Here is a 24,222-nt window from a genome sequence, read left to right as displayed (position 1 = left end):
GTCTCCGTCTTTTCCCTCTACCGGAGGTGGCCTACATCCGTAGATGGCCTACATTAGATGGGTCTCCTTTTCCCTCTACGGGAGGTGGCCTACATTAGATGGGTCTTGGTCTTTTCCCTCTACGTGGAGGTGGCCTACATTAGATGGGTCGCTGTCTTTTCCCTCTACCGGAGGTGGCCTACATTAGATGGATCTTGGTCTTTTCCCTCTACCGGAGGTGGCCTACATTAGATGGGTCTCGGTCTTTTCCCTCTACGCGGAGGTGGCCTACATTAGATGGGTCTTGGTCTTTTCCCTCTACGTGGAGGTGGCCTACATTAGATGGGTCGCTGTCTTTTCCCTCTACCGGAGGTGGCCTACATTAGATGGGTCTTGGTCTTTTCCCTCTATGCGGAGGTGGCCTACATTTCAAAGAGAAATATCACTGGAACACAGATATGTAATATGGCACAGGCAGGGGAATTCAGACAGAGCCGAACAGCCATTTTAGAGCCTGTGCTTTCACATTCAGCACTTGTCGTTCTGGTATGCCAGGGAACCTGAGAGTTCATTCTCCCTCTGTGTCCATCTCTCTCTCTCTCTCCCTCTCTCGCTCCCTCCCTCAATTCAATTTAAGGGCTTTATTGCCATGGGAAAGTGCACACATAGCCTGTGTTCTCTTGAGAGCCAGGTTTGCCTACGGTGGCCTTCCTCAATAGCAAGGCTTTGCTCACTGAGTCTGTACATAGTCAAAGATTTCCTTATGTTTGGGTCAATCACAGTGGTCAGGTATTCTGCCACTGTGTACTCTCTGTTTTGGGCCAAATAGCATTCTAGTTTGCTCTGTTTTTTAGTTGATTCTTTCCAATGTGACAAGTAATTATCTTTTTGTTTTCTCATGGTTGGGTCTAGCTTGCTTAGGGGACTCTTCTCCAGGTTCATCTCTGTGAGAAGGTTTGGGATGAGTCGGACCGCAGAGTGAAGGAAAAGCAGCCAACAAATGCTCAGCATATGAGGGAACTCCTTCAAGACCGTTGGAAAAGCTTTCCAGGTGAAGCTGGTTACGAGAATGCCAAAAGTGTGCAAAACTGTCATCAAGGCAAAGGGTGGCTATTCAAAGAATCTCAAAAATATTTTGATTTGTTTAACACTTTTTGATTACCCCTAAAATATTAAATCTGATCCACCCCCTAAAATGTTAAATCTGACCTACCCCCTAAAATATATCAAATACAATTAAAAACAATTAAGAGAGAGAGTAGTGGTGTGAAAAACCAACAAGGTATCTGCTACTACAGACCTACAAGAGAACATCTCTCTCCACTCTCCACCTGCACCACCATTCATCATAGTCTCGTTACTCGATGTGTATCACTGCTCTCCCCCTGCAGCACATTAAAAAGGCCAAGGCGTGTGTTATGTGATCCGAATCATGCATTCTACACCAAACAATTAGTGCTGAACACAAACTAACAGTGTTACCTGGCTGGGATGCTTTAAGGAAAGGCTGGTGTCTGGACTGATGAATTCATCAAGGACCACAGTCAGGGAACCAGTCAGTACTGGACTGATGAATTCACCAGGACTACAGTCAGGGAACCAGTCAGAACTGGACTGATGAAACCAGTCGGTACCGGACTGATGAATTCACCAAGGACCACAGTCAGGGAACCAATCAGAACTGGACTGATGAATTCATCAAGGACCACAGTCAGGGAACCAGTCAGAACTGGACTGATGAAACCAGTCGGTACCGGACTGATGAATTCACCAAGGACCACAGTCAGGGAACCAGTCAGAACTGGACTGATGAAACCAGTCAGAACTGAACTGATGAATTCACCAAGGACTACAGTCAGGGAACCAATCAGAACTGGACTGATGAATTCATCAAGGACCACAGTCAGGGAACCAGTCAGAACTGGACTGATGAATTTACCAAGGACCACAGTCAGGGAACCAGTCAGAACTGGACTGATGAAACCAGTCGGTACCGGACTGACCACCAAGGACCACAGTCAGGGAACCAGTCAGAACTGGACTGATGAATTCAGAACTGGACTGACCATTCACCTGGACTACAGTCAGGGAACCATCAGAACTGGACTGATGAATTCACAAGGACCACAGTCAGAACCAGTCAGAACTGGACCATGTATTCACCAAGGACCACAGTCAGGGAACCAGTCAGACTGGACTGATTAATTTACCAGACCCAACCCACCATCAGACCTGATACAACCCACCATCAGACCTGATACAACCCACCTGATACAACCCACCATCAGACCTGATACAACCCACCATCAGACCTGATACAACCCACCATCAGACCTGATACAACCCACCATCAGACCTGATACAACCCACCATCAGACCTGATACAACCCACCTGATACAACCCACCATCAGACCTGATACAACCCACCTGATACAACCCACCATCAGACCTGATACAACCCACCATCAGACCTGATACAACCCACCAGACCTGATACAACAGACCTGATACAACCCACCATCAGACCTGATACAACCCACCATCAGACCTGATACAACCCACCATGACCCCACCATCAGACCTGATACAACCCAACCCACCATCACCTGATACAACCCACCATCAGACCTGATACAACCTGATACAACCCACCATCAGACCTGATACAACCCACCATACAACCCACCATCAGACCTGATACAACCCACCATCAGACCTGACACCATCAGACCTGATACAACCTGATACAGACCTGATACACCCATCAGACCTGATACAAGACCTGATACACCCACCATCAGACCTGATACAACCCACCATCAGACCTGATACAACCCACCATCAGACCTGATACAACCCACCATCAGACCTGATACAACCCACCATCAGACCTGATACAACCCACCACCTGATACAACCCACCTGATCAGACCTGATACAACCCACCATCAGACCTGATACAACCCACCATCAGACCTGATACAACCCACCATCAGACCTGATACAACCCACCATCAGACCTGATACAACCCACCATACAACCCACCATCAGACCTGATACAACCCACCATCAGACCTGATACAACCCACCATCAGACCTGATACAACCAACCCACCATCAGACCTGATACAACCTGATACAACCCACCATCAGACCTGATACAACCCAACCCACCATCAGACCTGATACAACCCACCATCAGACCTGATACAACCCACCATCAGACCTGATACAACCCACCTGATCAACCTGATACAACCCACCATCAGACCTGATACAACCCACCATCAGACCTGATACAACCCACCATCAGACCTCCAGATACATACCCACCATACAACCCACCATCAGACCTGATACAACCCACCATACAACCTGATACAACCTGATACAACCCACCATCAGACCTGATACAACCCACCATCAGATACAACCCACAGACCTGATACAACCTGATACAACCTGATACACCCACCATCAGACCTGATACAACCCACCATCAGACCTGATACAACCCACCATCAGACCTGATACAACCCACCTGATACAACCCACCATCAGACCTGATACAACCCACCATCAGACCTGATACAACCCACCTGATCAACCTGATACACCATCAGACCTGATACAACCCACCATCAGACCTGATACAACCCACCATCAGACCTGATACAACCCACCATCAGACCTGATACAACCCACCATCAGACCTGATACAACCCACCATCAGACCTGATACAACCATCAGACCCATCAGACCTGATACAACCCACCATCAGACCTGATACAACCCACCATCAGACCTGATACAACCCACCTGAGATACAACCCACCATCAGACCTGATTACAACCCACCATCAGACCTGATACAACCCACCTGATACAACCCACCGTCAGACCTGATACAACCTGATACAACCTGATACAACCCACCATCAGACCTGATACAACCCACCATCAGACCTGACCTGATCAGACCTGATACAACCCACCATCAGACCTGATACCCAACCAGACCATCAGACCTGATACAACCCACCATCAGACCTGATACAACCCACCATCAGACCTGATACAACCATACCTGATACAACCCACCATCAGACCTGATACAACCCACCGTCAGACCTGATACAACCCACCGTCAGACCTGATACAACCCACCATCAGACCTGCTACAACCCACCATCAGACCTGATACAACCCACCATCAGACCTGATACAACCCACCAGACCTGATACAACCCACCATCAGACCTGATACAACCCACCATCAGACCTGATACACCACCCTGATACAACCCACCATCAGACCTGATACAACCCACCATCAGACCTGATACAACCCACCATCAGACCTGATACAACCCACCATCAGACCTGATACAACCCACCTGATACAACCCACCATCAGACCTGATACAACCCGATACAACCCACCATCAGACCTGATACAACCTGATACAACCCACCGTCAGACCTGATACAACCCACCATCAGACCTGATACAACCCACCATCAGACCTGATACAACCCACCATCAGACCTGATACAACCCACCATCAGACCTGATACAACCCACCTGATACAACCCACCATCAGACCTGATACAACCCACCATCAGACCTGATACAACCCACCCATCAGACCTGATACAACCCACCATCAGACCTGATACAACCCACCATCAGACCTGATACAACCCACCTGATACAACCCACCATACAACCCACCTGATACAACCCACCATCAGACCTGATACAACCTGATACAACCCACCATCAGACCTGATACAACCTGATACAACCCACCGTCAGACCTGATACAACCCACCATCAGACCTGATACAACCCACCATCAGACCTGATACAACCCACCATCAGACCTGATACAACCTGATATAACCCACCATCACCCACCATCAGACCTGATACAACCCACCGTCAGACCTGATACAACCCACCATCAGACCTGATACAACCCACCATCAGACCTGATACAACCCACCATCAGACCTGATACAACCCACCATCAGACCTGATACAACCCACCTGATACAACCCACCATCAGACCTGATACAACCCACCCATCAGACCTGATACAACCCACCATCAGACCTGATACAACCCACCATCAGACCTGATACAACCCACCATCAGACCTGATACAACCCACCATCAGACCTGATACAACCCACCATCAGACCTGATACAACCCACCATCAGACCTGATACAACCCACCATCAGACCTGATACAACCCACCATCAGACCTGATACAACCCACCATCAGACCTGATACAACCTGATACAACCCACCATCAGACCTGATACAACCCACCATCAGACCTGATACAACCCACCATCAGACCTGATACAACCCACCTGATACAACCCACCATCAGACCTGATACAACCTGATACAACCCACCATCAGACCTGATACAACCCACCATCAGACCTGATACAACCCACCATCAGACCTGATACAACCCACCATCAGACCTGATACAACCTGATACAACAGACCTGATCAACCTGATACAACCCACCATCAGACCTGATACAACCCACCATCAGACCTGATACAACCCACCATCAGACCTGATACAACCCACCTGATACAACCCACCATCAGACCTGATACAACCCACCATCAGACCTGATACAACCCACCATCAGACCTGATACAACCCAACCCACCATCAGACCTGATACAACCTGATACAACCCACCATCAGACCTGATACAACCCACCATCAGACCTGATACAACCCACCATCAGACCTGATACAACCCACCATCAGACCTGATACAACCTGATACAACCCACCATCAGACCTGATACAACCCACCATCAGACCTGATACAACCCACCATCAGACCTGATACAACCCACCATCAGACCTGATACAACCCACCTGATACAACCCACCTGATACAACCCACCTGATACAACCCACCATCAGACCTGATACAACCCACCATCAGACCTGATACAACCCACCATGACAACCCACCATCAGACCTGATACAACCCACCATCAGACCTGATACAACCCACCATCAGACCTGATACAACCCACCATCAGACCTGATACAACCCACCATCAGACCTGATACAACCCACCCTGATACAACCCACCATCAACCTGATACAATACAACCACCATCAGACCTGATACAACAACCCACCATCAGACCTGATACAACCCACCATCAGACCTGATACAACCCACCTGATACAACCCACCGTCAGACCTGATACAACCCACCATCAGACCTGATACAACCCACCATCAGACCTGATACAACCTGATACAACCCACCATCAGACCTGATACAACCTGATACAACCCACCATCAGACCTGATACAACCCACCATCAGACCTGATACAACCCACCATCAGACCTGATACAACCCACCATCAGACCTGATACAACCTGACAACCCACCATCAGACCTGATACAACCCACCATCAGACCTGATACAACCCACCATCAGACCTGATACAACCCACCATCAGACCTGATACAACCCACCATCAGACCTGATACAACCCACCTGATACAACCCACCATCAGACCTGATACAACCTGATACAACCCACCATCAGACCTGATACAACCCACCTGATACAACCCACCATCAGACCTGATACAACCCACCTGATACAACCCACCATCAGACCTGATACAACCCACCATCCCTGATACAACCCACCATCAGACCTGATACAACCCACCATCAGACCTGATACCCCACCATCAGACCTGATACAACCCACCATCAGACCTGATACAACCCACCATCAGACCTGATACAACCCACCTGATCAGACCTGATACAACCCACCATCAGACCTGATACAACCCACCATCAGACCTGATACACCATCAGACCTGATACAACCCACCATCAGACCTGATACAGAGACCTGATACAACCCACCATCAGACCTGATACAACCCACCATCAGACCTGATACAACCCACCATCAGACCTGATCAGACCTGATACAACCCCACCATCAGATAGACCTGATACAACCCACCATCAGACCTGATACAACCCACCCCACCATCAGACCTGATACAACCTGATACACCCAGACCTGATGACCTGACAACCCACCATCAGACCTGATATCAGACCTGATACAACCCACCATCAGACCTGATACAACCCACCATCAGACCCTGATACAACCCACCATCAGACCTGATACAACCCACCATCAGACCTGATACAACCCACCCTGATCAGACCTGATACAACCCACCATCAGACCTGATACAACCCACCATCAGACCTGATACAACCCACCCTGATCAGACCTGATACAACCCCACCATCAGACCTGATACAACCCACCATCAGACCTGATACAACCCACCATCAGATACAACCCACCATCAGACCTGATACAACCCACCATCAGACCTGATACAACCCACCATCAGACCTGATCAGACCTGATACAACCCACCATCAGACCTGATACAACCCACCTCAGACCTGATACAACCCACCATCAGACCTGATACAACCCACCATCAGACCTGATACAACCCACCATCAGACCTGATACAACCCACCATCAGACCTGATACAACCTGATCCACCTGATACATCAGACCTGATACAACCCACCATCAGACCTGATACAACCCACCATCAGACCTGATACAACCCACCATCAACCCATCAGACCTGATACAACCCACCATACAACCCACCATCAGACCTGATACAACCCAACCCACCATCAGACCTGATACAACCCACCATCAGACCTGATACAACCCACCCCACCATCAGACCTCAGACCTGATACAACCCAACCCACCATCAGACCTGATACAACCCACCATCAGACCTGATACAACCCACCATCAGACCTGATACAACCCACCATACAACCCACCCCACCATCAGACCTGATACAACCCACCATCAGACCTGATACAACCCACCCCATCAGACCTGATACAACCCACCATCAGACCTGATACAACCCACCATCAGACCTGATACAACCCACCATCAGACCCCACCATCAGACCTGATCAGACCTGATACAACCCACCATCAGACCTGATACAACCCACCATCAGACCTGATACAACCCACCATCAGACCTGATACAACCCACCATCAGACCTGATACAACCCACCATCAGACCTGATACAACCCACCATCAGACCTGATACAACCCACCACCATCAGACCTGATACAACCCACCATCAGACCTGATACAACCCACCATCAGACCTGATACAACCCACCATCAGACCTGATACAACCATCAGACCTGATACCACCATCAGACCTGATACAACCCACAACCCACCATCAGACCTGATACAACCCACCATCAGACCTGATACAACCCACCATCAGACCTGATACAACCCACCATCAGACCTGATACAACCCACCATGATACAACCCACCATCAGACCTGACAACCCCACCTGATTACAACCCACCATCAGACAACCCACCATCAGACCTGATACAGACCTGATACAACCCACCCTGATCAGACCTGATACAACCCAACCCACCATCAGACCTGATACAACCCACCATCAGACCTGATACAACCCACCATCAGACCTGATACAACCCACCTGATCAGACCTGATACAACCCACCATCAGACCTGATACAACCCACCATCAGACCTGATACAACCCACCATCAGATACAACCCACCATCAGACCTGATACAACCCACCATCAGACCTGATACAACCCACCATCAGACCTGATACAACCCACCATCAGACCTGATACAACCCACCACCATCAGACCTGATACAACCCACCATACAACCCACCCACCATCAGACCTGATACAACCCACCATCAGACCTGATACAACCCCACCATCAGACCTGATACAACCCACCTGATGATACAACCCACCATCAGACCTGATACAACCCACCATCAGACCTGATACAACCCACCATCAGACCTGATACAACCCACCATCAGACCTGATACAACCCACCATCAGACCTGATACAACCCACCATCAGACCTGATACAACCCACCATCAGACCTGATACAACCCACCATGATACAACCCACCATCAGACCTGATACAACCCACCATCAGACCTGATACAACCCACCATCAGACCTGATACAACCCACCATCAGACCTACAACCCACCATCAGACCTGATACAACCCAACCCACCATCAGACCTGATACAACCCACCATCAGACCTGATACAACCCACCATCAGACCTGATACAACCCACCTCAGACCTGATACAACCCACCATCAGACCTGATACAACCCACCATCAGACCTGATACAACCCATACCATCAGACCTGATACAACCCCCACCATCAGACCTGATACAACCCACCATACAGACCTGATACAACCCACCATCAGACCTGATACAACCCACCAGACCTGATCAGACCTGATACAACCCACCATCAGACCTGATACAACCCACCATCAGACCTGATACAACCCACCATCACCTGATACAACCCACCATCAGACCTGATACAACCCACCATCAGACCTGATACAACCCACCATCAGACCTGATACAACCCACCATCAGACCTGATACAACCCACCATATACAACCCACCATCAGACCTGATACAACCCACCATCAGACCTGACAACCCACCTGATACAACCCACCATCAGACCTGATACAACCCACCCACCCTGATACAACCCACCATCAGACCTGATACAACCCACCATCAGACCTACAACCCACCATCAACCTGATACCTGATACAACCCACCATCAGACCTGATACAACCCACCATCAGACCTGATACAACCCACCATCAGACCTGATACAACCCACCCACCATCAGACCTGATGATACAACCCACCATCAGACCTGATACAACCCACCATCAGACCTGATACAACCCACCATCAGACCTGATACAACCCACCATCAGACAACCCACCATCAGACCTGATACAACCCACCATCAGACCTGATACAACCCACCATCAGACCTGATACAACCCACAACCCACCCACCATCAGACCTGATACAACCTGATACAACCCACCATCAGACCTGATACAGACCTGATACAACCCACCATCAGACCTGATACAACCCACCATCAGACCTGATCAGACCTGATACAACCCACCATCAGACCTGATACAACCCACCATCAGACCTGATACAACCCACCATCAGACCTGATACAACCCACCATCAGACCTGATACAACCCACCTGATCAACCCACCATCAGACCTGATACAACCCACCATCAGACAACCCACCATCAGACCTGATACAACCCACCATCAGACCTGATACAACCCACCATCAGACCTGATACAACCCACCCACCCCACCATCAGACCTGATACAACCCACCCTGATACAACCCACCATCAGACCTGATACAACCCACCATCAGACCTACAACCCACCATCAGACCTGATACAACCCCACCATCAGACCTGATACAACCCACCATCAGACCTGATACAACCCACCATCAGACCTGATACAACCCACCATCAGACCTGATACAACCCACCATCAGACCTGATACAACCTGATACAACCCACCATCAGACCTGATACAACCCACCATCAGACCTGATACAACCCACCATCAGACCTGATACAACCCACCATCAGACCTGATACAACCCACCATCAGATGACAACCCACCTGACCTGATACAACCCACCATCAGACCTGATACAACCCACCATCAGACCTGATACAACCCAACCCACCATCAGACCTGATACAACCCACCATCAGACCTGATACAACCCACCATCAGACCTGATACAACCCACCATCAGATACAACCCACCATCAGACCTGATACAACCCACCATCAGACCTGATACAACCCACCATCAGACCTGATACAACCCACCATCAGACCTGATACAACCCACCATCAGACCTGATACAACCCACCATCAGACCTGATACAACCCACCATCAGACCTGATACAACCCACCATCAGACCTGATACAACCCACCATCAGACCTGATACAACCCACCATCAGACCTGATACAACCCAACCTGATACACCATCAGACCTGATACAACCCACCATCAGACCTGATACAACCCACCATCAGACCTGATACAACCTGACCTGATACAACCCACCATCAGACCTGATACAACCCACCATCAGACCTGATACAACCACCATCAGACCTGATACAACCCACCATCAGACCTGACAACCCACCATCAGACCTGATACAACCCACCATCAGACCTGATACAACCCACCATACAACAACCCACCATCAGACCTGATACAACCTGATACCCACCATCAGACCTGATACAACCCACCATCAGATACAACCCACCATCAGACCTGATACACCCACCATCAGACCTGATACAACCCACCATCAGACCTGATACAACCCACCTGATCAGACCTGATACAACCCACCATCAGACCTGATACAACCCACCTCAGACCTGATACAACCCACCATCAGACCTGATACAACCTGATGATACAACCCACCATCAGACCTGATACAACCTGATACAACCCACCATCAGACCTGATACAACCCACCATCAGACCTGATACAACCCCCACCATCACCATCAGACCTGATACAACCCACCATCAGACCTACAACACCATCAGACCTGATACAACCCACCATGACCTGATACAACCCACCATCAGACCTGATACAACCTGATACAACCCACCATCAGACCTGATACAACACCATCCTGATACAACCCACCTGATACAACCTGATACAACCCACCATCACCATCAGACCTGATACAACCCACCATCAGACCTGATACAACCCACCATCAGACCTGATACAACCCACCATCAGACCTGATACAACCCACCATCAGACCTGATACAACCCACCATCAGACCTGATACAACCCACCATCAGACCTGATACAACCCACAGACCTGATACAACCCACCATCAGACCTGATACAACCCACCAACCCACCATCAGACCTGATACAACCCACCATCAGACCTGATACAACCCAACCCACCATCAGACCTGATACAACCCACCATCAGACCTGATGATACAACCCACCATCAGACCTGATACAACCCACCATCAGACCTGATACAACCCACAGACCTGATACAACCCACCATCAGATACATGATACAACCCACCATCAGACCTGATACAACCCACCATCAGACCTGATACAACCCACCAGACCTGATACAACCCACCTGATACAACCCACCATCAGACCGATACAACCCACCATCAGACCTGATACAACCCACCATCAGACCTGATACAACCCACCATCAGACCTGATACAACCCACCATCAGACCTGATACAACCCACCCCACCATCAGACCTGATACAACCCACCATCAGACCTGATACAACCCACCATCAGACCTGATACAACCTGATACAACCCACCATCAGACCTGATACAACCCACCATCAGACCTACAACCCACCATCAGACCTGATACAACCCACCATCAGACCTGATACAACCCACCATCAGACCTGATACAACCCACCATCAGACCTGATACAACCCACCATCAGACCTGATACAACCCACCATCAGATACAACCCACCATCAGACCTGATACAACCCACCATGATACAACCCACCATCAGACCTGATACAACCTGACCTATACAACCCACCATCAGACCTGATACAACCCACCCTGATACAACCCACCACCTGATACAACCCACCATGATACAACCCACCATCAGACCTGATACAACCCACCATCAGACCTGATACAACCCACCATCAGACCTGATACAACCCACCATCAGATGATTACACCTGATACAACCCCACCATCAGACCTGATAAGACCTGACCTGATACAACCCACCATCAGACCTGATACAACCTCAGACCTACAACCCCACCATCAGACCTGATACAACCCACCATCAGACCTGATACAACCCACCATCAGACCTGATACAACAGACCACCCACCATCAGACCTGATCAGACAACCCAACCCACCATCAGACCTGATACAACCCACCATCAGACCTGATACAACCCAACCCACCATCAGATCAACCCACCATCAGACCTGATACAACCCACCATCAGATACAACCCACCATCAGACCTGATACACCACCTGATACAACCCACCATCAGACCTGATACAACCCAACCCACCATCAGACCTGATACAACCCACCATCAGACCTGATACAACCCACCATCAGACCTGATACAACCCACCATCAGACCTGATACAACCCACCATCAGACCTGATACAACCCACCATCAGACCTGATACAACCTGATACAACCCACCATCAGACCTGATACAACCCACCATCAGACCTGATACAACCCACCATCAGACCTGATACAACCCACCATCAGACCTGATACAACCCACCATCAGACCTGATACAACCCACCATCAGACCTGATACAACCCACCATCAGACCTGATACAACCCCCACCATCAGACCTGATACAACCCACCATCAGACCTGATACAACCCACCATCAGACCTGATACAACCCACCATCAGACCTGATACAACCCACCATCAGACCTGATACAACCCACCCTGATACAGACCTGATACAACCCACCATCAGACCTGATACAACCCACCATCAGACCTGACAACAACCCACCATCAGACCTGATACAACCCACCATCAGACCTGATACAACCCACCATCAGACCTGATACAACCCACCATCAGACCTGATACAACCCACCATCAGACCTGATACAACCCACCATCAGACCTGATACAACCCACCGTCAGACCTGATACAACCCACCATCAGACCTGATACAACCCACCATCAGACCTGATACAACCCACCTGATACAACCCACCATCAGACCTGATACAACCCACCATCAGACCTGATACAACCCACCATCCAACCCACCATCAGACCTGATACAACCCACCATCAGACCTGATACAACCTCAGACCCACCATCAGACCTGACAACCCACCATCAGACCTGATACAACCCACCATCAGACCTGATACAACCCACCATCAGACCTGATACAACCCACCATCAGATACAACCTGATACAACCCACCATCAGACCTGATACAACCCACCATCAACCTGATACAACCCACCATCAGACCTGATACAACCCACCATACAGACCTGATACAACCCACCATCAGACCTGATACAACTGATACCCACCATCAGACCTGATACAACCCACCATCAGACCTGACAACCCACCATCCCACCATCAGACCTGATACAACCCACCATCAGACCTGATACAACCTACAACCCACCATCAGACCTGATACAACCTGATACAACCTGATACACCACCATCAGACCTGATACAACCCACCACAACCTGATACAACCCACCATCAGACCTGATACAACCCACCATCAGACCTGATACAACCCACCGTCAGACCTGATACAACCCACCATCAGACCTGATACAACCCACCATCAGACCTGATACAACCCACCATCAGACCTGATACAACCCACCTGATACAACCTGATACAGACCTGATACAACCTGATACAACCCACCATCAGACCTGACCTACAACCCACCATCAGACCTGATACAACCCAACCCATCGTCAGACCTGATACAACCCACCATCAGACCTGATACAACCCACCATCAACCTGATACAACCCACCATCAGACCTGATACAACCCACCATCAGACCTGATACAACCCACCATCAGACCTGATACAACCCACCATCAGACCTGATACAACAACCCACCATCAGACCTGATACAACCCACCATCAGACCTGATACAACCCACCATCAGACCTGATACAACCCACCATCAGACCTGATTACAACCCACCATCAGACCTCAGACACCTGACAACCCACCATCAGCTAGCTGACTGGCTGACTGGTTGACTGGCTGGCTAGCTAGCTAGCTGACTGGCTGGCTGGCTGACTGGTTGACTGGCTAGCTGACTGGCTGGTTGACTGGTTGGCTAGCTGAATGGCTGACTCCCTGAATGCCTGGCTGTCTGGCTGCTGGAGGAGAGGAGATTGCCTGACCTTATTGTTTGCTTTCGTCTTCTCTCTGTTCTTCAGAAACGAAGGTGTTTTAATAAACTGAACGGGCCCATAGAGAGATGAAAGGGGGCAGTGAGGTGTGCTGCGATGTGGCAGGAAAAGCAGCCGCTCATCAGGAAATAACAAAGGTGCTGCTTGAAGATAAGGCCGCTGCCAGAGATTAATCCAGCTGCTCTGATTGTTTTCTTTAATAACAGTCTTGCTACGGCAAGCGATAAGTTTGCTGAGTAATTTGGTTTTCTGGGGAGGGAAGGGGGTGCTCCAAAAATATTCAGGTGTTCAGGCAAATAAAAGAAAAAGAGAAAAAACGCTGAAACTCTGAAGTGTTTTGACTTGATGTTCCTCCTTTACTTTCCCCTGGATTCATAAAGGAGCTTTGTTCCAGACAATAAGGACAGGACAGGGAGGTGCTTGAGAAAGCAATTTTGTCCTCTCTGCTCACAGGCACATTGTAGAGGACTCTAGAGACAGGCAGACAGACAGGTGTCAGGCAGACAGACAGACGTCAGGCAGACAGACATGCGTTAGGCAGACAGAAAGACAGACAGGCAGCAGTCAGTCAGACAGACAGGCAGCAGACAGACAGACCACTGTGTGACATTTTGATGAGCTTGCAAATTAATGTAAAGAACAATAGATTAAAATCTATTAGTTCACTAATGAAAAGAGGGCATGCAGTCAGACACTGTTAATTTGGTTGCATAAATGAAATATGTAAATAAGGTTTAGAATGGGTGAAATGTTGCTTGCGGTCTATCCCAGAAGCCTTTACAGTTTCTTCCAACATAACCGTTCTGTCTCTCCAATTGGGGAGCTCACTAGTATAGTAGTCAGTTTCTCCAACTACTAAACATATGGGATAACGTGAAGGAGCCTTAGTCTACCATTCAGAACAGAAGGAAAGCCTTGGTCTATCATTCAGAACAGAAGGAAAGCCTTGGTCTACCATTCAGAACAGAAGGAAAGCCTTGGTCTATCATTCAGAACAGAAGGAAAGCCTTGGTCTACCATTCAGAACAGAAGGAAAGCCTTGGTCTACCATTCAGGACATAATGGAAAGCCTTGGTCTATCATTCAGAACAGATGGAAAGCCTTGGTCTACCATTCAGAACAGAAGGAAAGCCTTGGTCTACCATTCAGAACAGAAGGAAATTATTCCTGTAAAACAATGACGTCGCAATTAATGTTTATCTCCTCCATATCTAGTGGGGAGTACTGGTTATCTCCTCCATATCCAGGGGAGAGTACTGTTATCTCCTCCATATCTAGTGGAGAGTACTGTTATCTCCTCCATATCTAGTGGAGAGTACTGTTATCTCCTCCATATCCAGGGGAGAGTACTGTTATCTCCTCCATATCCAGGGGAGAGTACTGTTATCTCCTCCATATCCAGGGGAGAGTACTGTTATCTCCTCCATATCTAGTGGAGGGTACTGTTATCTCCTCCATATCCAGGGGAGAGTACTGGTTATCTCCTCCATATCTAGTGGAGAGTACTGTTATCTCCTCCATATCCAGGGGAGAGTACTGGTTATCTCCTCCATATCTAGTGGAGAGTACTGTTATCTCCTCCATATCCAGGGGAGAGTACTGTTATCTCCTCCATATCTAGTGGAGAGTACTGTTATCTCCTCCATATCTAGTGGAGAGTACTGTTATCTCCTCCATATCCAGGGGAGAGTACTGTTATCTCCTCCATATCTAGTGGAGAGTACTGTTATCTCCTCCATATCTAGTGGAGAGTACTGTTATCTCCTCCATATCTAGTGGAGAGTACTGTTATCTCCTCCATATCTAGCGGAGAGTACTGTTATCTCCTCCATATCCAGGGGAGAGTGCTGTTATCTCCTCCATATCCAGGGGAGAGTACTGTTATCTCCTCCATATCTAGCGGAGAGTACTGTTATCTCCTCCATATCCAGGGGAGAGTGCTGTTATCTCCTCCATATCTAGTGGAGAGTACTGTTATCTCCTCCATATCTAGTGGAGAGTACTGTTATCTCCTCCATATCGTACTGTTATCTCCTCCATATCTAGTGGAGAGTACTGGTTATCTCCTCCATATCGTACTGTTATCTCCTCCATATCTAGTGGAGAGTACTGTTATCTCCTCCATATCTAGTGGAGAGTACTGTTATCTCCTCCATATCTAGTGGAGAGTACTGGTTATCTCCTCCATATCTAGTGGAGAGTACTGGTTATCTCCTCCATATCTAGTGGAGAGTACTGGTTATCTCCTCCATATCTAGTGGAGAGTACTGTTATCTCCTCCATATCTAGTGGAGAGTACTGTTATCTCCTCCATATCTAGTGGAGAGTACTGGTTATCTCCCCCATATCTAGTGGAGAGTACTGTTATCTCCTCCATATCTAGTGGAGAGTACTGTTATCTCCTCCATATCTAGTGGAGAGTACTGTTATCTCCTCCATATCGTACTGTTATCTCCTCCATATCTAGTGGAGAGTACTGTTATCTCCTCCATATCTAGTGGAGAGTACTGTTATCTCCTCCATATCTAGTGGAGAGTACTGTTATCTCCTCCATATCTAGTGGAGAGTACTGGTTATCTCCTCCATATCTAGTGGAGAGTACTGTTATCTCCTCCATATCTAGTGGAGAGTACTGTTATCTCCTCCATATCCAGGGGAGAGTACTGTTATCTCCTCCATATCCAGGGGAGAGTACTGTTATCTCCTCCATATCTAGTGGAGAGTACTGTTATCTCCTCCATATCTAGTGGAGAGTACTGGTTATCTCCTCCATATCTAGTGGAGAGTACTGGTTATCTCCTCCATATCTAGTGGAGAGTACTGGTTATCTCCTCCATATCTAGTGGAGAGTACTGGTTATCTCCTCCATATCTAGTGGAGAGTACTGGTTATCTCCTCCATATCTAGTGGAGAGTACTGGTTATCTCCTCCATATCTAGTGGAGAGTACTGTTATCTCCTCCATATCTAGTGGAGAGTACTGTTATCTCCTCCATATCTAGTGGAGAGTACTGTTATCTCCTCCATATCTAGTGGAGAGTACTGTTATCTCCTCCATATCTAGTGGAGAGTACTGTTATCTCCTCCATATCTAGTGGAGAGTACTGTTATCTCCTCCATATCTAGTGGAGAGTACTGTTATCTCCTCCATATCTAGTGGAGAGTACTGTTATCTCCTCCATATCTAGTGGAGAGTACTGTGCATATTTGGCAACAAAACAAATAGCCTACTGAACAGACACACAAACTCCCTCACACTCCCAAAAGAGGAATCATGTAGGTGACAGAACAGTTCCCAGTATGAATCATGTAGGTGACAGAACAGTTCCCAGTATGAGGAATCATGTAGGTGACAGAACAGTTCCCAATATGAATCATGTAGGTGACAGAACAGTTCCCAGTATGAGGAATCATGTAGGTGACAGAACAGTTCCTAGTATGAGGAATCATGTAGGTGACAGAACAGTTCCCAGTATGAATCATATAGGTGACAGAACAGTTCCCAATATGAATCATGTAGGTGACAGAACAGTTCCCAGTATGAGGAATCATGTAGGTGACAGAACAGTTCCCAGTATGAATCATGTAGGTGACAGAACAGTTCCCAGTATGAGGAATCATGTAGGTGACAGAGCAGTTCCCAGTATGAGGAATCATGTAGGTGACAGAACAGTTCCCAGTATGAGGAATCATGTAGGTGACAGAACAGTTCCCAGTATGAGGAATCATGTAGGTGACAGAACAGTTCCCAGTATGAGGAATCATGTAGGTGACAGAACAGTTCCCAGTATGAGGAATCATGTAGGTGACAGAACAGTTCCCAGTATGAGGAATCATGTAGGTGACAGAACAGTTCCCAGTATGAGGAATCATGTAGGTGACAGAACAGTTCCCAGTATGAGGAATCATGTAGGTGACAGAACAGTTCCCAGTATGAGGAATCATGTAGGTGACAGAACAGTTCCCAGTATGAGGAATCATGTAGGTGACAGAACAGTTCCCAGTATGAGGAATCATGTAGGTGACAGAACAGTTCCCAGTATGAGGAATCATGTAGGTGACAGAACAGTTCCTAGTATGAGGAATCATGTAGGTGACAGAACAGTTCCCAGTATGAGGAATCATGTAGGTGACAGAACAGTTCCCAGTATGAGGAATCATGTAGGTGACAGAACAGTTCCCAGTATGAGGAATCATGTAGGTGACAGAACAGTTCCCAGTATGAGGAATCATGTAGGTGACAGAACAGTTCCCAGTATGAATCATGTAGGTGACAGAACAGTTCCCAGTATGAATCATGTAGGTGACAGAACAGTTCCCAGTATGAATCATGTAGGTGACAGAACAGTTCCCAATATGAATCATGTAGGTGACAGAACCGTTCCCAGTATGAATCATGTAGGTGACAGAACAGTTCCTAGTATGAATCATGTAGGTGACAGAACAGTTCCCAGTATGAATCATGTAGGTGACAGAACAGTTCCCAGTATGAGGAACCTGCCCGCTTGACCCTATCCCCTCCTCTCTTCTCCAGACCATTTCCGGAGACCTTCTCCCTTACCTCACCTCGCTCATCAACTCATCCCTGACCGTTGGCTACGTCCCTTCCGTCTTCAAGAGAGCGAGAGTTGCACCCCTTCTGAAAAAACCTACACTCGATCCCTCCGATGTCAACAATTACAGACCAGTATCCCTTCTTTCTTTTCTCTCCAAAACTCTTGAACGTGCCGTCCTTGGCCAGCTCTCCCGCTATCTCTCTCTGAATGACCTTCTTGATCCAAATCAGTCAGGTTTCAAGACTAGTCATTCAACTGAGACTGCTCTCCTCTGTATCACGGAGGCGCTCCGCACTGCTAAAGCTAACTCTCTCTCCTCTGCTCTCATCCTTCTAGATCTATCGTCTGCCTTCGATACTGTGAACCATCAGATCCTCCTCTCCACCCTCTCCGAGTTGGGCATCTCCGGCGCGGCCCAAGCTTGGATTGCGTCCTACCTGACAGGTCGCTCCTACCAGGTGGCGTGGCGAGAATCTGTCTCCTCACCACCACGCGCTCTCACCACTGGTGTCCCCCAGGGCTCTGTTCTTGGCCCTCTCCTATTCTCGCTATACACCAAGTCACTTGGCTCTGTCATAACCTCACATGGTCTCTCTTATCATTGCTATGCAGACGACACACAATTAATCTTCTCCTTTCCCCCTTCTGATGACCAGGTGGCGAATCGCATCTCTGCATGTCTGGCAGACATATCAGTGTGGATGACGGATCACCACCTCAAGCTGAACCTCGGCAAGACGGAGCTGCTCTTCCTCCCGGGGAAGGACTGCCCGTTCCATGATCTCGCCATCACGGTTGACAACTCCATTGTGTCCTCCTCCCAGAGCGCCAAGAACCTTGGCGTGATCCTGGACAACACCCTGTCGTTCTCAACTAACATCAAGGCGGTGGCCCGTTCCTGTAGGTTCATGCTCTACAACATCCGCAGAGTACGACCCTGCCTCACACAGGAAGCGGCGCAGGTCCTAATCCAGGCACTTGTCATCTCCCGTCTGGATTACTGCAACTCGCTGTTGGCTGGGCTCCCTGCCTGTGCCATTAAACCCCTTCAACTCATCCAGAACGCCGCAGCCCATCTGGTGTTCAACCTTCCCAAGTTCTCTCACGTCACCCCGCTCCTCCGTTCTCTCCACTGGCTTCCAGTTGAAGCTCGCATCCGCTACAAGACCATGGTGCTTGCCTACGGAGCTGTGAGGGGAACGGCACCTCAGTACCTCCAGGCTCTGATCAGGCCCTACACCCAAACAAGGGCACTGCGTTCATCCACCTCTGGCCTGCTCGCCTCCCTACCACTGAGGAAGTACAGCTCCCGCTCAGCCCAGTCAAAACTGTTCGCTGCCCTGGCCCCCCAATGGTGGAACAAACTCCCTCACGACGCCAGGACAGCGGAGTCAATCACCACCTTCCGGAGACACCTGAAACCCCACCTCTTTAAGGAATACCTAGGATAGGTTAAGTAATCCCTCTCACCCCACCCCCCCTAAGTTTTAGATGCACTATTGTTAAGTGACTGTCCCACTGGATGTCATAAGGTGAATGCACCAATTTGTAAGTCGCTCTGGATAAGAGCGTCTGCTAAATGACTTAAATGTAAATGTAAATGTAATGTAAATGAATCATGTAGGTGACAGAACAGTTCCCAGTATGAGGAATCATGTAGGTGACAGAACAGTTCCCAGTATGAGGAATCATGTAGGTGACAGAACAGTTCCCAGTATGAGGAATCATGTAGGTGACAGAACAGTTCCCAGTATGAGGAATCATGTAGGTGACAGAACAGTTCCCAGTATGAGGAATCATGTAGGTGACAGAGCAGTTCCCAGTATGAATCATGTAGGTGACAGAACAGTTCCCAGTAGGAATCATGAGGTGACAGAACAGTTCATGAGGAATCATGGGTGACAGAACAGTTCCCAGTATGAGGAATCATGTAGGTGACAGAACAGTTCCCAGTATGAGGAATCATGTAGGTGACAGAGCAGTTCCCAGTATGAATCATGTAGGTGACAGAACAGTTCCCAGTATGAATCATGTAGGTGACAGAGCAGTTCCCAGTATGAATCATGTAGGTGACAGAACAGTTCCCAGTATGAATCATGTAGGTGACAGAACAGTTCCCAGTATGAATCATGTAGGTGACAGAACAGTTCCCAGTATGAATCATGTGGTCAGTATCATCCTGGCTGTACTCCAGGTTGTTTCCAGTTACAGACAGACAGGCCTTTTCAACAAAGGTCATTAGAACTACAGATCCATGTAGCTTTCCAGAACAGAACAGCACCACAGAACAGCACCACAGGACAGCACCACAGAACAGCACCACAGGACAGCACCACAGAACAGCGCCACAGGACAGCGCCACAGCACAGCACCACAGGACAGCACCACAGAACAGCACCACAGGACAGCACCACACAACAGCACCACAGGACAGCACCACACAACAGCGCCACACAACAGCACCACAGGACAGCGCCACAGAACAGCACCACAGGACACCGCCACAGGACAGCACCACAGAACAGCACCACAGGACAACGCCACAGGACACAGCCACAGAACATCACAGGACAGCACCACAGGACAGCGCCACAGGACAGCGCCACAGGACAGCGCCACAGGACAGCGCCACAGGACAGCGCCACAGGACAGCGCCACAGAACAGCACCACAGGACAGCACCACAGAACAGCACCACAGGACAGCACCACAGGACAGAACCACAGGACAGCACCACAGGACAGGACAAGGACAGCACCACAGAACAGCGCCACAGGACAGCACAGGACAGGACAGCACCACAGGACAGGACAGAACAGCACCACAGGACAGCACCACAGGACAGGACAGAACAGCGCCACAGGACAGCACAGGACAGAACCACAGAACAGGACAGCACCACAAGACAGCACCACAGCACACCACAGGACAGCACCACAGGACAGCACCACAGAACAGGACAGCACCACAGGACAGCACCACAGAACAGGACAGGACAGCACCACAGGACAGCGCCACAGAACAGCGCCACAGGACAGCACCACAGGACAGCACCATACTCATACTGTGAACTGTACTAATAATTTTGCACGCCCAATTTTTCAGTTTTTGATTTGTTAAAAAAGTTTGAAATATCCAATAAATGTCGTTCCACTTCATGATTGTGTCCCACTTGATGTTGATTCTTCACAAAAAAATACAGTTTTATATCTTTATGTTTGAAGCCTGAAATGTGGCAAAAGGTCGCAAAGTTCAAGGGGGCCGAATACTTTCGCAAGGCACTGTACAACAACAGGAGCAGGATGTAACACGAGACGGTCGATGAGCTGCTCGACTCACAGCAGACAGTGTAAGGACCAATCAGAACAATCCTCCTTCACAGCTCTGCAAAAAAACACTAATTGGTTTGAAGTAAATCGATATGGGCTGGCAGCTACCCACAGTCCATCAGGCTCATTCTTCCGTCAGCTCATTGATTGGTCCGTACTAATTGATGGCACGGTTATTACAGCGTCCAGTCAGTCTCCACAGCAGCAGAGTTCAGGATATCAATCAGAGGGAATGTTTATACGGAGCGATCCCCGGTCTCTTCGGAGATCAACTTTCATTCACGACAAATCACATGTAATCAGCTGGATGACAGAACATCTACCCGGATGTCCATACGAACCCAGACAGCATGTAATCAGCTGGATGACAGAACATCTACCTGGGTTTTAGCTTCATTCTGAGCCAATGAGACTCACTCATCAGTTTAATTGAGGGCCGATAACAGCCAGTAAGATAATGAAATAGTCATGACAGAACCGTTCAGACAGCATTACTTTCCTCTTATTGTAATATTCATACAATGAAAGAGAGACTGGAGATGCCAACTGTCTTCAGAGACTACTGGGAAGGACAGCACCAGCTACTGGGAAGGATAGTACCGGCTACTGGGAAGGATAGTACCAGCTACTGGGAAGGATAGTACCGGCTACTGGGAAGGATAGTACCGGCTACTGGGAAGGACAGTACCGGCTACTGGGAAGGACAGCACCAGCTACTGGGAAGGATAGTACCGGCTACTGGGAAGGATAGTACCGGCTACTGGGAAGGATAGTACCGGCTACTGGGAAGGATAGTACCGGCTACTGGGAAGGACAGCACCAGCTACTGGGAAGGACAGCACCAGCTACTGGGAAGGACAGCACCATCTACTGGGTAGGACAGCACCATCTACTGGGTAGGACAGCACCAGCTACTGGGAAGGACAGTACCAGCTACTGGGTAGGACAGTACCGGCTACTGGGTTGGACAGTACCGGCTACTGGGAAGGACAGCACCAGCTACTGGGAAGGACAGCACCAGCTACTGGGAAGGACAGCACCAGCTACTGGGAAGGACAGCACCAGCTACTGGGAAGGACAGCACCAGCTACTGGGAAGTCTGGGAGATCTCTCACTTATTATCTGTGGTTTGAATCCTAAAGTGCTTTTTGCAAATACCATCAACTTAGTTGTAAAATGTTTAACTGGTGTTTTATGAATCATTTTGTTTGTCAGTTCACTAGATGTGGATGTG

This window comes from Oncorhynchus gorbuscha, unplaced genomic scaffold (assembly GCF_021184085.1).
Source record: "Oncorhynchus gorbuscha isolate QuinsamMale2020 ecotype Even-year unplaced genomic scaffold, OgorEven_v1.0 Un_scaffold_360, whole genome shotgun sequence".
Taxonomy (NCBI): domain Eukaryota; kingdom Metazoa; phylum Chordata; class Actinopteri; order Salmoniformes; family Salmonidae; genus Oncorhynchus; species Oncorhynchus gorbuscha.
This window is presented reverse-complemented; position numbering follows the sequence as displayed.